At 40.0% G+C, this 14,937-nt stretch overlaps 1 long non-coding RNA gene across 1 annotated transcript in view; it reads right to left on the minus strand.

Annotated features, from left to right (window-relative positions):
* LOC308479306 overlaps positions 1-14,937 on the minus strand; it is a 30,772-nt gene that overhangs the window by 15,038 nt on the left and 797 nt on the right. The window lies entirely within an intron of this gene.

Here is a 14,937-nt window from a genome sequence, read left to right on the forward strand (position 1 = left end):
ATCCCTAGATGTTATAGATGCTAACTAGGTGGTTATATTTAAAACAGAATCCCTGCTGTTATACAGCATGAATATATTATCCTGGGAGTGTCACATTATATAAACTCAGCTGAATTAGGCAGTATGTATATAGTAGCCCTTTCCCCAAAGCTGTTTCAATTATTTCAGCCTTGTTCTGGCACAAGGGTTATTTCTCAACTAAAAATATATATCAGGTCTAAAGACTGAAAAGAAGGTTAAATATTTAGGTGTATGGATAATAGCAAAGAATATAAATTTGTATAAAGATAACAGTTTGAAAACTTGGGAGGATGTTCAAAGAAATTTGCAAATATGGGACAGAATGAAACTTTCACTGCTGGGTAGAGTGTCGACCATAAAAATGAATGTACCGGTATTACCAAGAATGCTATTTTTGTTTCAACCAATACCGGTGACTGGCAAGACATTGTTTCAATAAATGGCAAAAAGATATTTCTAAATATATCTGGCAAGGGAGAAATCGAGAATAAAATACTGATAGATATGAAAGAGAGAGGAGGTTTCTCCCTGCTGGATATGAGATTATATTATGAAGCATTTTGTCTGTGCTGGTTGAAGGAATGGTTGTTATTGAAGAATCTGCATATTTTACATTTGGAAGTTCAAGATAATATTTTTGGCTGGCACGCTTATCTGTGGTATGAAAAGGTGAAAGTACATAAATGTTTTGCAAACCATATAATTAGGGAAAAAATTGTATAGCATATGGGACAAATATAAAAATTTATTGGAGATCAAAACACCATTTTGGCTTTCACCTATGGAAGTCATAGCAGTGAAGAAGAAAAATATGACAGAAATTTGCTAAGAGAGGGGGGTAGAGAATTTAAACTAAAAGAGTTTAAAGATTTATCAGGGATGTTAACAACATGGTTACAATATCATCATTTGGATGACTTATTTAAAAAGGATATGAAACAGATAATATGGAAATGTATAAATCAAAATCGAATAAGTGCTGGAAATGTAAAAAGAAAGAAGGTACCATTTTTCATATGTGGTGGTCTTGAAGTGAGGTTAAAGCTTACTGGGAAATGATATATAATGAATTGAAAAAGATGTTTAAGATAACATTTGTAAAAAAAAATACCCCAGAAGCTTTTCTTTTGGGAATTATGGGATCAGAACCACCTAAGCAGTATAGAAATTTATTTATGTATGCAACTACAGCTGCAAGAATGTTATTTGCCCCAAAATGGAAAGAAGAAGAAGAAGTCCCTACGAGAGAAGAATGGCTACAAAAATTAATGGAGTATGCAGAAATGGCGAAACTTACTGGAAGAATAAGAAATCAAGAAAATAAACTCTTTAGAAAGGAATGGAAATGTTCTATTGAGTATTTACAAACAAACTGTAAACAGATCAAGACATTGGCAGGATTATTGTAAAAACTTGCAGTTTCAAAAATGTGTATGAGATAGATATGAGAATAGATGAAGAAAAGAATAAATTAAGATAATTTGGAGTAAAGGGACGCGGGTGGCGCTGTGGGTTAAACCACAGAGCCTAGGACTTGCCGATCAGAAGGTCGGCAGTCCGAATCCCTGCGACGCGGTGAGCTCCCGTTGCTTGGTCCCTGCTCCTGCCAAGCTAGCAGTTCAAAAGCGCGTCAAAGTGCAAGTAGATAAATAGGTACCGCTCCGGCGGGAAGGTAAACGGCATTTCCGTGCGCTGCTCTGGTTCGCCAGAAGCGGCTTAGTCATGCTGGCCACATGACCCGGAAGTTGTACGCCAGCTCCATCGGCCAATAAAGCGAGATGAGCGCCGCAACCCCAGAGTCGGTCACGGCTGGACCTAATGGTCAGGGGTCCCTTTACCTTTACTTTGGAGTATGCAGGAAATGATGAAAATAAATGCAAAGAACCACAGAAAGAGGAGGAAGTCAAAGTTTGAAATGTCAGAATGTTTGCTGCATAATTGTTGTAATGTATATAAATGAAAATTATAAATAAAATTATTTTTTAAGGGTTATTACCCCCTCTACCAAATACTTCCACGTGTGATTCCCCTTTTCAGCCTCCCACTGAATACATCTTCTGACTCAAAACTAATTCCAAAAAAAGTAATGACTTCCAAACCTACTGTGCAAAAAGAGCATTCTGAAAGGAATCAAATGGAGCTAAACTTTGAGCCAACTAGAATTTACATAACACAAGGTAAAAAACGTGTTATTGGGGAAAATCTATTTTGGTAGCAGGCTGCCATCCATTGTTTATCTACTCAGCTTGATGCATCTATAAAGGAAAGCGAAAATGTTGTCAAACTGACCTGGACAGTGAACTACGCATTGTTAGTCTACAAAACATAGGTTTGATGTATATTTCTTATATACATGTAAGAAACTCAACTTTTGCCACAGATTTGCTTTGAAGTTATGCTAACGTAAAAAAAAGAAAAAAAAGACTGAAGACGGACATGTGAAGTTTATGAAATTACGCATCAATTACAAAGAAGTTTAGAAAGAACAACAACAATTTTTTAAAGCACCAAGCACTATTAAATAAGTAAGAATTTTAAAGGAATGTGTTGGAACAAAAGGGCAACCTCTTTCTTCTCTTTCTGCTCAGTATTTACTATATCTGCTGTACAAAATGGAAGGACACAGTGGGGTCTTTGTTCAAACACAAGTGAAAGATGGATTTTTGTTTGATCAAGAGACTATGGATGCTTGTTCTATAGATCGCTGACATATCTAGTAGTGCGGCCAGGAGGCATATTTATTTCCAGTTTCTCATTTACAATATTACCAAAGGGAACAGAACATACATTAATGCTGAGTTTCTCAGCTATTGTTGGCCTACAGCTCCCAACATCCCTGACCACTGGTCCTGCTAGCTAGGGGTGATGGGAGTTGTAGTCCAAGAAGCGCTGGAGACCCAAGTGTGGGAAACACAGCACAAATGATACCTGATTGCTCTGGCCTGCAGGCAGACTCCCAAGTCATTCTCCAGAACTGTGCATTTAGTTTCTTGCCAGGAAAGTAATCAGTCAATGTTAATAGGGATGCAACTGTTTTACTTCTGAACAGAATAACCCCATCTTGACCATATACTGTATATAGCAGTATATGCATTTAATAATAATCAGCATCACATTCCTACATTGCAAACATTTCAATGAATAACAAGAAGATAATAAAACATGTGGCACATACTTTAGTCAAGATTATACAAACTATACAGCACCCATTATATGCAAATATTGGGACACAGCATTGTTGGGGAAAAAGCAAAGCCAGCAAGGGTACACTCAGAGCTGGCCACAGTGCTTAGTCCACAAAGGCAATTTCAGATCTCATAGAAACACTCTTATTATGCCATGTCTGCAGCATAACATGAGCATCCGATACATGACATGAATATAAAAAAGCAGTTATTTCAGAGCGATAGTCATGGATAGAATCAGTTTTTGCATTTAACTTATCTTATTTTGATCCCGTTTACGAATCACTTCCTACTGAATGTTTTGAAGCGATTTCACAGTTAAAAACAATGAAAAAAAATAGAATTCTCTCTGAAAAAAACAACAATGAAAAGCAATTTCACATGCAGAAACAGTTTCAAATCCAATATCAAGACAGAGCAGGATAAAGATCTCCACCTAAAAGGCTTCTTGGAAAAAAAAGGTCAATAAGCACCATAAAGGCAACAGAGATGGCCCCACTGTTGAGTGTCACATACCTGCCACTGGGGTCAAGAACAGGAAATAATAAATACACCAAGTAATCATGGCAATTAGTTCTAAGTTCTAGGACTGGTGTTTCCTGAGATTTTCTCTATTTTCAGGGACGATAGGGTTTCCTCTTTTGTTAGGAGAATGCTGTTCTGTCCCACAGGTCAAATGATGGACTGACTGATGCTACAGAAGACCAAGTTGCCGAGATTCCTAAGAAAGGTGCACAAAACATTGGAGTGACCAGTTCTAGTGTTTTATTATATGCCCAGCCTGGTAAACCCCTTCCTTTCCCTTCCTCCCACTCGTCTACTCCCGTTCAGTAGTTTAGGCAGCAGTGTGCTTCCTTTTGTCTGCCCACTTTGGTCCCAAAGCAAGGAGCTGCTTCCCCATCCTTGATACAGCTTACCTGACATACTGCTCCTTGCCATTGTTGTTGGCATCCCTCTGTCTCAAAAGACAATGGGAGTGTGCCTCCAGGGGTGAAGTCAAGCCGCTGCATTAGCAGCACCAAAGTTACATCCCTGGGGCAGAAGTCTAGGCAGTGTGTATAGAGGTCCTGGGCTGCTCAGACAACAAGCCCCTGCTCTTGGCCTTGTTGATGTGGTCAAAAGTTAATCAGATACATTTGGCACCAACTTGGCTGCAGGAGTTGCTGGAATTCTTTGCCATACTCAGTGTTAAACAGTATACCACATCAGCCACCTAGTACCATACAGGAGAGGGTGATAGCCACCAATTTGAATGGCTTTACAAGATGGTTAGACAAATTCATGGAGATTAGGCTATCAGTGGCTACTAGCTACAGTGGATAAGTTTTACTTCCACTGTTGGAGGCAGAATGCTTCTGAATGCAGAGAGTGTTCTTTGCACAGGTCCCCCCTTTGGGGCTCCTCATAGGCATAGGATGTTGGACTAGATGGGCCTTTGGCCTGATCCAGCAGGGCTCTTATATTCTTATGTTAAAACTTAAGACAAAACAAAACTAGTAAATATGAATCTACACAGAAATAAGTCCCATTAAGCTCAATGGGATTTACTCTAGGAACATGACCATAGAATTGTATCCTACATAAAAGGTTTAAAGAAATGCAATGCGCAGAAAGCAACCTAATACTGAGTGAGACTATTGCTCCATCTAGCTTAGCGTCATCCACACTGATTGACAGTGGCTCTCCAAGGTTTCAGACATGGGAAATTCCCAGTCCCAGCCGTAGATGGAAACACCAGACTTTCTGCATGTAAAGCAGGTACTCTTAACACCAAGCTGCGGTCTGTCCCCATTGTGAAACAACAGAATGCATTCTGCACGCCTCGTTGTACCTCTGCACACCATTTGCTTAACTTGGCAAAGGGATTCAAATAAATTTGACTCGCGTTGCCATGTGACAGGAGGAAGTATGAATTGGCTCCCATTGCTGATATGACACAGGACTAAGCATCACATTGTAAAGAACTTATTCAAGTGCACTCTTCCTCCAGCCCCTGAAAATAGCGCCTTACAGGCAAAAACAAACTTTTGTGTGTATGATGAATGTTCCTGTAGAGAGATGGCAGAGTTTTGGCAGTCATATTGCTTAACATTGGTAACAGAACAAAAGAAGGCATACCTCCTCTCATCTGAAGTGCTGGCTAAGCAAAGGAATGTTGTTGTGTATGGTCCATAATGAGAAATTGCTTGGATAGAGCTATCCAGCAAATTCAGATGAAAAAAATCAACTCATATTTTTTAACTGCTTCTGAAAAGCATGTACATTATTTCAGTGATTCTTAAGTAACATTGTGTGGAATGCACAAGCATGCAGCCCTTGAAACAGGTGGAGCAAATGAGAGCTTGTCCACATTTGAGCATTATTTAGCTGTTAATCCACTTTCCCCCATTCAAATTAGACCAGAGCAGTCCACAGCCACATGTATTTGAATCTGTATAGGAGAAGCAACTTCAGCCTTTTCTGTTCATACCAACAGACATTCTGTTTTGTTTTTAATTTGTGTTGATTCTATCATGCTGATTAAGTACCGACAAAGCATGCATGCAGAGGAGTGTTGTTAAACTCAGGGTGCCAACTTGTGGGGGGCACGTAAGCCCAGCCCTCTCAAATCTTTTATTGGCAGGTGGGTGGGACCAAAGGGAGCTTGGACCCTAGGAGTTGCCTCCTATGTTTGCGGTCATCCCATAGGGATCTGGTTGGCCACTATGAGAAGAGGATGTTGGACTATATCGACCTTTGGTCTGATTAAGCAAGGCTCTTCTTTTCTTCTTATATTTATGTTCTTGCAGCCTCTATAGTAGTGGGGAGGATAGGGAAGGGAAGATAGCAAGAGATACAGCACCTGTTTCCACACCTCAATGACAAGGTGCTATAAAACTACAGCCTCTGCTGGCATGTATCACAGAATTCATGAGCCCAATGGAAACTTGAGTGCTCAGACAAGATCCATTCAATACCTAAAATTCTCTTACAAGGAAAAACACGTAAGAAAGCACCTGAGGATTTCGCTGAATAGGAACCCTCTACCCCAATTCCCCATTGATCAGGAGAGAAGCGTAGAAATGGGAGATTGTCAGGGTCAGAAATCAGGAACCCACACAGCTGCATACTGCTGTTCCACATGGTGAGTCGCATTAGGGCTAAAGACTACAGTGTTCCTAGTCAATGAAATGCTCCTAGGGGTCTACAAGGACTCCACTCATCCAGGCCAGCCACTGGCTCGCTTTTAACAATAGTATCCACTTTGTATGGTTGTTGCCTCTCTATGGCCCAGCACTGACACTATAAAGCCCTCTGAATGAGAAGGTTAAATGGCCAAATGCTCTTCCATTCTCTCTCTCACCATCAAAGAGACTGTGAAGATTACTCTGGGGTCTAAAAATGTGCAGGTTAATTGCACCTACACAATGTCTAGTTTTGACTCAAAGCAGGGAGCCATCTCCGGCAGAAGGAAAACGGTGGTCAGCACAAATAGGCTTGTCCTGTCTTCAATGCCGCTCTTCAGGAGTTGGTTTCAAACTGTTTCATGGTAAAAGTGAGAGTGGGAGATGCCAGTGCTAAAATGAAGGCACTGCATGCAAAACACTCTCAAAGCCTCAAATGATTTTTCTGCCCCACTGCAAAAGCGAAGCAGTGTTATTCACTAGATTCTATTTTGGCAGTGGAAGGTTTAAAATGTCACATCTCTTCCCAGCTGCTTCCTTTGATTAGGGAGACAGAGGAAGGCTGAAGGCTGGCAAATTAGTCGCTACTCATGAGATCATCTTTTCCAACCAAGTGATGCAGCCTCTCAGTTACATCATTATTTGTTTACACACTGCTCAGAAGATGTTGCATGCCAATGGGTGAACATTTCTATTCTGCCTGTATGGAAGCATGAAGACCAATATCACATATATTTGGACTGTACACATCAGGCTGTGCAGATGTGGGAAGGTAGTCTGCGCAGACTACCTTCTCACAAAAAACTGCACCAGAAAATACTGCACCAGAAAGACTAGGAAGTCCATTTCTTCCTGGCAAGCTAGATCTCTTTGAACAGCAAGGGGTTTTTTGGGGCTCGGGGGAAGGAAATAATTCAAACATGGTTTTCCCTCACTCCCCGCCCCAAAAAAATACAGACACAAACTTTGCATGCCTGGAGCATTTGGAATACTCATGCAGTAGAGATACTGTTGGATTTTGATGTGGCAAACCCAGATTCAAATTCTCCTAAGCCACTGATGGCTCACCATATAGCCTTCAGCAAGGCAGTATCTCTCAGCCTGATGCTGTGAAGTTAAATGGGATAAGAATATTTTTTAAATCACAAGAGCCTTTGGGGTAGAATAAGGGGGGAAATCTACATAAATAATATGCTTATGCCTCAGTCTCAAAAATATTTGCCTTGGCTTGTGCTACTGGAAAAAAATAAATCATTGTTTGTGATAGCATTCACTGCATTTTGTTAAGGGGAGAAGCTTGCAGAAAGAGTCTTGGATTCTTGTGACATTCAAGCGTGCAGGGCGAAAAACCTATTCCATTTTCAATTCTTAATGGTAAATACCACTAAGTTTCCCAATATAATACATACACACATAATTTTATTTGTATGACAGCTTTCCACCGCTCAAACTGTGCTCAAGGCGGCTTACAACATGAAATAAAAAAATAAACACATAACCACAACATAAAAAGTAGTCATAAACAATAAACAAAACATTTAAAGATACAAAACCAAACCGAACAATTTCCACATAAACCGCCACAAAAATCTAAAGTAACGATACAAAAAACCAACAGCAACAAACCCCGCAACAAACCCTCACCAAACAACACCCCATTCTTTATATAAGAATAAAGGTAGTATTTGATTCAGAGCAATGCAGAGCAGTGGCAAACATATCCAGTACCAACTACTGTTGTTGTCTCATGACCCAAAACACCAGATAATTCTGAATACACAGCCGTTCAATGAGGTCAACATGCTTTGCCTGCAACGCATGGACTCATCCACACTTTCATTTGCCTCATGATTTCTAGTCATGAGTCTGAGAGATTCTTATTTTGTTACACAACTTCTCCTGGGAAAACCCACTGTTTACTGCTGAATCTGAACAAACACCCACTGGGTTTTCTGTGGGGTGACACTTGTTTTGATTCAGCAGTAAACAGTGGGTTTAAAAAAGCGTTTTATAGCTGGTGCAAAGCAACAGTGCTCACCACTATACTATACACTGAGGCCTCAAATATATCTTTCTTCTTTTCTGTGTATTTATAAGAATCTTTTTAAAATCAGGGATCATTGTTTTACTGGAGAAAAAGGTGCCAATTGTGTTAATGAATTTCTCGCCTCAATTTCAAACTGTGAGAACTGTTTCTCTGTTTTACCCTTCTACCATATGATTTGTAATTAATGTACTTATTTTACGATCACAGGGTAGACCCTTTGAAGGCACGTGGGGATGCAAATTACGTAAGCAAATAAACAAGATACTGACCATGAGAAGTGGGAGAGCTATCCTACTGCTTTTTCTAAGCATTTTATTGCTGTTACTGTACTTTTCCGTGTATAAGACTCCCCCATGTATAAGACGTCCCCTATTTTGGGGGACTCAATTTTAAGAAAATGGGGGGAGATGGCTCAGGGTTGTTGAGTTGGGGGGGAATTGCCCAGAGTTGTACAGCTTGGGGGGGGGATTGCCGAAAATCACTCACTCGAAGCACCGATGCTGACAATCGCCAGCAACCGCCAAACCAACTCCACTTGCCACAGCGACAGCCGATCGCCAACAGACCCTTCCCTAGCAGAAAATCGCTAACCCGACTGAGAAAAGCTGTCCGCTGACAATCACGCACGTCCCAGAACAGCAGCCGCCAATCGTGGCAGCGACAGCCAATCCGCAGCAGTCCTTGCTGCAGAAACCAATCACCAACCCAATTAGAGCAGCAGCAGCCAATCCAAAACAGCCCTTCTAGCAGCCAACAATCAGCCACCAAATCTCCTGCTCGTGGCTGCAGCCAATCACCTGTCCCCACCATTCACTATCCATGTATAAGACGAGGCACATTTTTGAACATTATTTTAGAGTAAAAAAAACCTCGTCTTATACACGGAAAGTACGGTATCTCCTGTGGCCTTCTTTGTATTCAAAGAAAATGCTGAGCTGCAATGTTTCTGTCTGGCATGTTTGGTATCACTGTAGAATTAAAAGTTAATTAGGGTTAAGCCTCAAAACCGATACAGAATGATAACTAGAGTGTGGCTCCTGCAAACGGCTGGATTTTCTAGCTGCCCCTGTGACTAGCACTGTAAATGAAGAGATCTGAAGAGTTGTCCTACTAGAAGGGTATCCTCTTAGAATTGGGCATGTATTTGGTGTGGGAAAGCTAAAATAAATAAGAGTTTTATGAATCATGTCAAGAGGAGGAATTTGTAGAGAGTCTGGGAGAAATACAAGAATTTGCTGGAAAGAAAGACACCCCTATAGTTATCGCCAACTGAAGCAATTACATCAAGAGAAGCAACATGGATAGACAGTGGGCAACCTATGGAGACTTGTTGGACTTCTCAGGGAGAGAACCCAGATTGAAACCAATGGAAGAAATAAGGAGACAGGTTACTGACTGGTTACTGTACTATCAATTACGTGGTTAGAAAGCATGGATCCACATGGATCCTCAGGATTTTTGCATTGGGTCACCCCAAATTCACCATCAGATCACATAGCATGTCCATGGCTATAGCCTGCACCAAAAAAACCCCACGCATCCACTGTTTTGTAGGGCCACAATGGCGCAAAAACGTGGTTACAAAGCACGGATCCACATGGATTCTCAGGATTTTTGCACTGGGCTACCCCAAACTCACCATCAAATCACATATCATGTCTGTGGCCACAGCATGAACCACAAAAATCATACATCCACTGTTTTGTTCAGAATATTTTTTTTCTTGTTTTCCTCCTCTAAAAACTAGGTGCATCTTATGGAGCTAAAAATACGGTATATTATACGTTTGGATTTTTGGACCAAAGCTCACAGTTTGAAAGAGAGTTATTGCAGAATAATGAAAAACTATTGTCTAAAATGTATAAACTATTATTGGAATGGGAAACAAAAGACGAGTGGTTAAAGCTTCAGTGACCCACTGGGCAATTGATATAGGGCACAGTATAGAATTAGACCTCTGGGAGAAACTTTGGAAGAAAGATCTGAACTTTACTGCATGCTACACGTTGAAGAACTACACAAAAACGATTCATAGATGGTATCTAACCCTGAGTACACTAGCCAAGATGTATAAATCAGAATCGGATTTGTGTTGGAAATGTAAAGAAATGGAAGGAACTTTTTTACATATGTGGTGGGCATGCAAAAAAGTCAAAAAAAACATTGGCATGCAAAAAAAGTCAAAAAATGATATATAATGAGATGGAAAAAATGTTTAAAACAACATACCCCCCCCCCCAAAAAAAACCAGAGGCATTCCTGTTAGGAATGGTGCAGATGGAGGTACCCAGGTGTCAGAAAAACTTTTTTATATCTGCAACAACGGCAGCTCGGATCTTGCTAGCCCAAAAATGGAAGGTGAGGGAGGTTTCTACTAAGGAGGGCTGGCAACTTAAGATGATAGAATATGCAGAGTTAGCAAGTCTAACAAGTAGAATTAGAGAGCAAGAGGAACATGTATTTAAAGAGTGGAATTTTTTTTGCTGAGTATGTATAAAATAATTGCACACAATTGAAAACACTGTCTGTATTAAGGTAAATTCAACAGTATAACATATTTAAAAGGGAAGTAAGATGGGAGAACTGAATTAGATGGATATATAAGAATATGCAGGAAATGTGGGTAAATTAAAAAGAACCTTGGAAGAGGAGGGAGGGAAGTTGTTGAATGTATGGGTATAATGAAAGATGTTTATTTGGAAATATATAATTTGAAAATTTAATGATTTTGGTTTTTTTAAAGAATTCTATAGTCCACCACACTTTTTTTTTTAAAGTAATTTTTGTTCTTATTTTAGAAAAGGAGTTATAGCCAAGATTACTTTTGTTGTTGCTGTTAGATGATGGGGGGGGGGGAAGTACCCTTCCCTCTGCATGTGCAGATCTCAGACACACATCCTGATGTCACTCCCAGTTTCCTCCCAGTTTTTATGCATCTGGGGAGAGGGCCTTCTTGGAAGCAGTACCCCATCTGTGGATTTCTCTGTGTGAGGGAAACAGGCAAAGGCTACTTCAGGTCTTTTCTCCAGGTGGACTTTCCTTTTCTCATCTACATGCTGATTGCAAAATTCAGATAAGAATTTTGAAGGATGGCTGTATTTTGGTTTTCATATTTTTTCAGAGAGTAATAATTTGATTGATTCAGCTTTAAATGTGAACTGAATTGAGTATCTCCTCCATTCCTACCCACCTCTTCTTTCTTCCCACCAACAGCACACCAGTATGAAAATTGCTTTATAGAGTTACTATTGTTTGTAATTGCCTCTTTGTTTTAGTTTGCTATTCTAGGGTTTTACTAACTGTTTTATTATTATGCTGCTTTGGGAGCCTAAGAAAAGTGTGGTATAAATTAGATAGATAAGTCTACAATGGGGCATCGTGTCTAGAAAAGCTTCTAGTTGATTTACAGTTTCTCTAAGGAATACTTTCTTGCTTTTCTATTTATTTTAGTGTATTTTTCTGCCTACTGGCACAAACAAAATGAGATTTATAGAAATAATAAAGTAAGAAGAAAACCCAAGTAGCCCAAACTTAACAGTTGATCACATCTAGCACAGTTCCTTTTAACTATCTTTTTTATTATTTATCATTGCCCCTGTATTTAATTTTAATTCATTTTTGCAATATAAAGCACTAATGAACTCTCTTACAGCCCTGCTCTCCTTCCTACTTACAAATACTTATTGAGATTAAAATTAGTAAGTCAATTGTAAAACTAAGTAATTTCATTATCACGGACTAATGGCTAATATTTCTCTTAAGCCACTGTTATGGTTCCCTGTGCTGTCATTCTTTTTGGTTCTCCTACTAAACCCTCAAAATTATTGCAGGAAGAGGATACTGAACATCGCCTGCATGGTGTATTAATGTCAGGCTTGTGCTAACGGAGCACCACACTGTTAATTTAAAACCTGACAATAACTCACTCCTGTGAGTATGAGCCCCGTGCAACCAGCAGAAGAGCCTTCTCCACCTATGGATCGGCTCTTGTCTGCTTTTATGAAGCTAGTGACCTTCAGCTGCAAAGGATGTGACTGGGCTGTCTTGTGGTTATTCACTGTAGCAGGAAACCGTGTGGTTCTTTAAGCAGCCTAATCTAAATTGAGATGCATGTAGATAGGAGTTGTTCTTGAAACATTGCTCATCAGCAATTCCAAACAGGGCTTCTCCTACATATACTTGGCTTGAGGTACCGGAGGAACTAGTGATTGATTACACTGTATTCTAAGGAGTTCAGACTTGCTAAGCTACCGAAAGCACTGAAAAATGGGAACCCGCCTTTATACCAGGTCAGACAATTTGCCTATCTAGCTCAGTAGTTGTCTACTATGAGTGGCAGTGGCTCTCCAAGTTTTCAAGCAGAGGTCTTTCCATCACTTCCTGCCCGATCCCTTTTTAACTGGAGATTGAGCCTGGAGCCTTCTCCATGCAAAACAGATGTTCAGTCGCTGATCTATGTCACCTCCCTGAAGGAAGAGCCCTTACATGGATCTGCCTCCATAACACATAATTGTTTCCTGCTCTCCTGCTTGTGGAGAAATTTATAAACTCGCTGGCGCACACAAAACTCATCAGAATCACTGAATGTCATAGATGACTCTGGACATCAATGGGCCATGGTAGTGGGCAGGAGCAGTAACAGCTTGTGTCTAGCTGCCATTTTAATTTTCCATGATGAACCACAGCAATCCACTGTTCAAAGTGCTCGGCCAGAAAAGGGGGTGTATGTGATGGAATACACATGCCCAAGGATTCCAGTTGATGATGCTTCAATTGAGAGCAACACCATACTTCCCATTTTTAAGTGTCTACTTAAAATGTTTCAAGGATTAACTTTAAATATATAATGTGAGTGTGACAAACAAAAAAAAAGCAACAACGATCCCAAACACTTGCATCATTCAGGTTCATCCATCAGTTGGGGTCTGGATTGGAAGGTATTTTGTGCCTCTTTGGAGATGACACTGAACTGGATTGAGTAAAACCACATATAAAACACAGAATGCACACCCAATGGCAAACCTGGGTTCGCCTCTCTGCATAACAGGAGAGGTGGTTCATTATAAAGCAGCAGTAAGGTGACTTTTCCTTCTCAAACTTTCTTTTGCCTCTCAAGCTTTCTTCTGAGTGTGCTTCCCACATGCTGAGATGTGATATTTATCGTGTACTTGGAAACTGTAGCTTTGATCATTTACCACAGAAATGAGTGTCAATATTGATCTAACCGCAAAAGGACACATTGAGAAGGAAGTTTCGTCACATGAAAATAATGAGATCCAAAGTTTCATACCTCAGAATGTCAAAATTGTGTGATATAATTGTCTTATAAGGCGACAATATAGGCATGGAATACAGAAGGCAGTAATGAAAACATGAGGAACACTGTACTTTGAACACTTAAATGCCTTCCTTTTAGGTGTTGTGAATCAATCTAGACAAGCTACTGGCCGGTTAAAAGAAAATTGCTTAATACGAAGCACTCTAAAATGGAATCACTTACAATACACCATCTTTCCATCTCAGTTAATACATTTCCTACTTGATATTTTTATAGGCGAGTGATACTAATTAGACAAAATGATAAGGATTTTAATAACTATCACTATACTAAGTGAATAAAACATTAATAGCTCTGTTCCTAGTAATTATTATGATTGACTTAATACAGTTTAATAGTTAGTGGGAAAGATGAGTGTACATTCTTCAGGAATTTTTAAGTCTCTTTTTCAAAATTTCTGACTGTGCAGTCTAATACAAGTCAAAGACAGCACACACACACACACACACACACACCCCAACTGTAAAACTCTGCTTTTGTCTTCAAATCCTCTTTATGACGCAGGGGTATTTTAGTCCCTAGTCATGGAGTGACATGGGGGTGTCTTTTAGTTACCTGAATACGTCCCAGAATAGTTAATACCATGACACTGCCACCAAATGTCAAGGAATCCGTGTTTGCTCAACTCCGGCCCCAAATGCAGTTCAAACCCCACCAAAAATCCAGGCCTGTGTCTCTCTGTGCTGAATGAAAATTTTAGTCCAAACCTCAGGGTGAACAAAACACACCAAGGTAGTAAGCTACCACCACTCCTTTTACTAGTCCACTCACTCAGGCCAAATAACCACACAAAAGTAAAGCATATACAGTGGTACCTTGGGTTACATACACTTCAGGTTACATACGCTTCAGGTTACAGACTCCGCTAACCCAGAAATATTACCTTGGGTTAGGAACTTTGCTTCAGGATGAGAACAGAAATCGTGCTCCGGCGGCACAGCGGGAGCAGGAGGCCCCATTAGCTAAAGTGGTGCTTCAGGTTAAGAACAGTTTCAGGTTAAGAATGGACCTCCAGAACGAATTAAGTACTTAATCCGAGGTACCACTGTAACACTAAAACAGCAGCGTAGCGAGAACTCTCTCAGCAAATAAGAATAGAAGATTTAAGAGCAAGACAAATTAAGAATTTAGGCACATTTGGGAAAATACAGAAACACACAAAATTAACATAACTTAGCCTGA

This window comes from Podarcis pityusensis (assembly GCF_964106645.2).
Source record: "Podarcis pityusensis genome assembly, chromosome: 1".
Classification (NCBI taxonomy): domain Eukaryota; kingdom Metazoa; phylum Chordata; class Lepidosauria; order Squamata; family Lacertidae; genus Podarcis; species Podarcis pityusensis.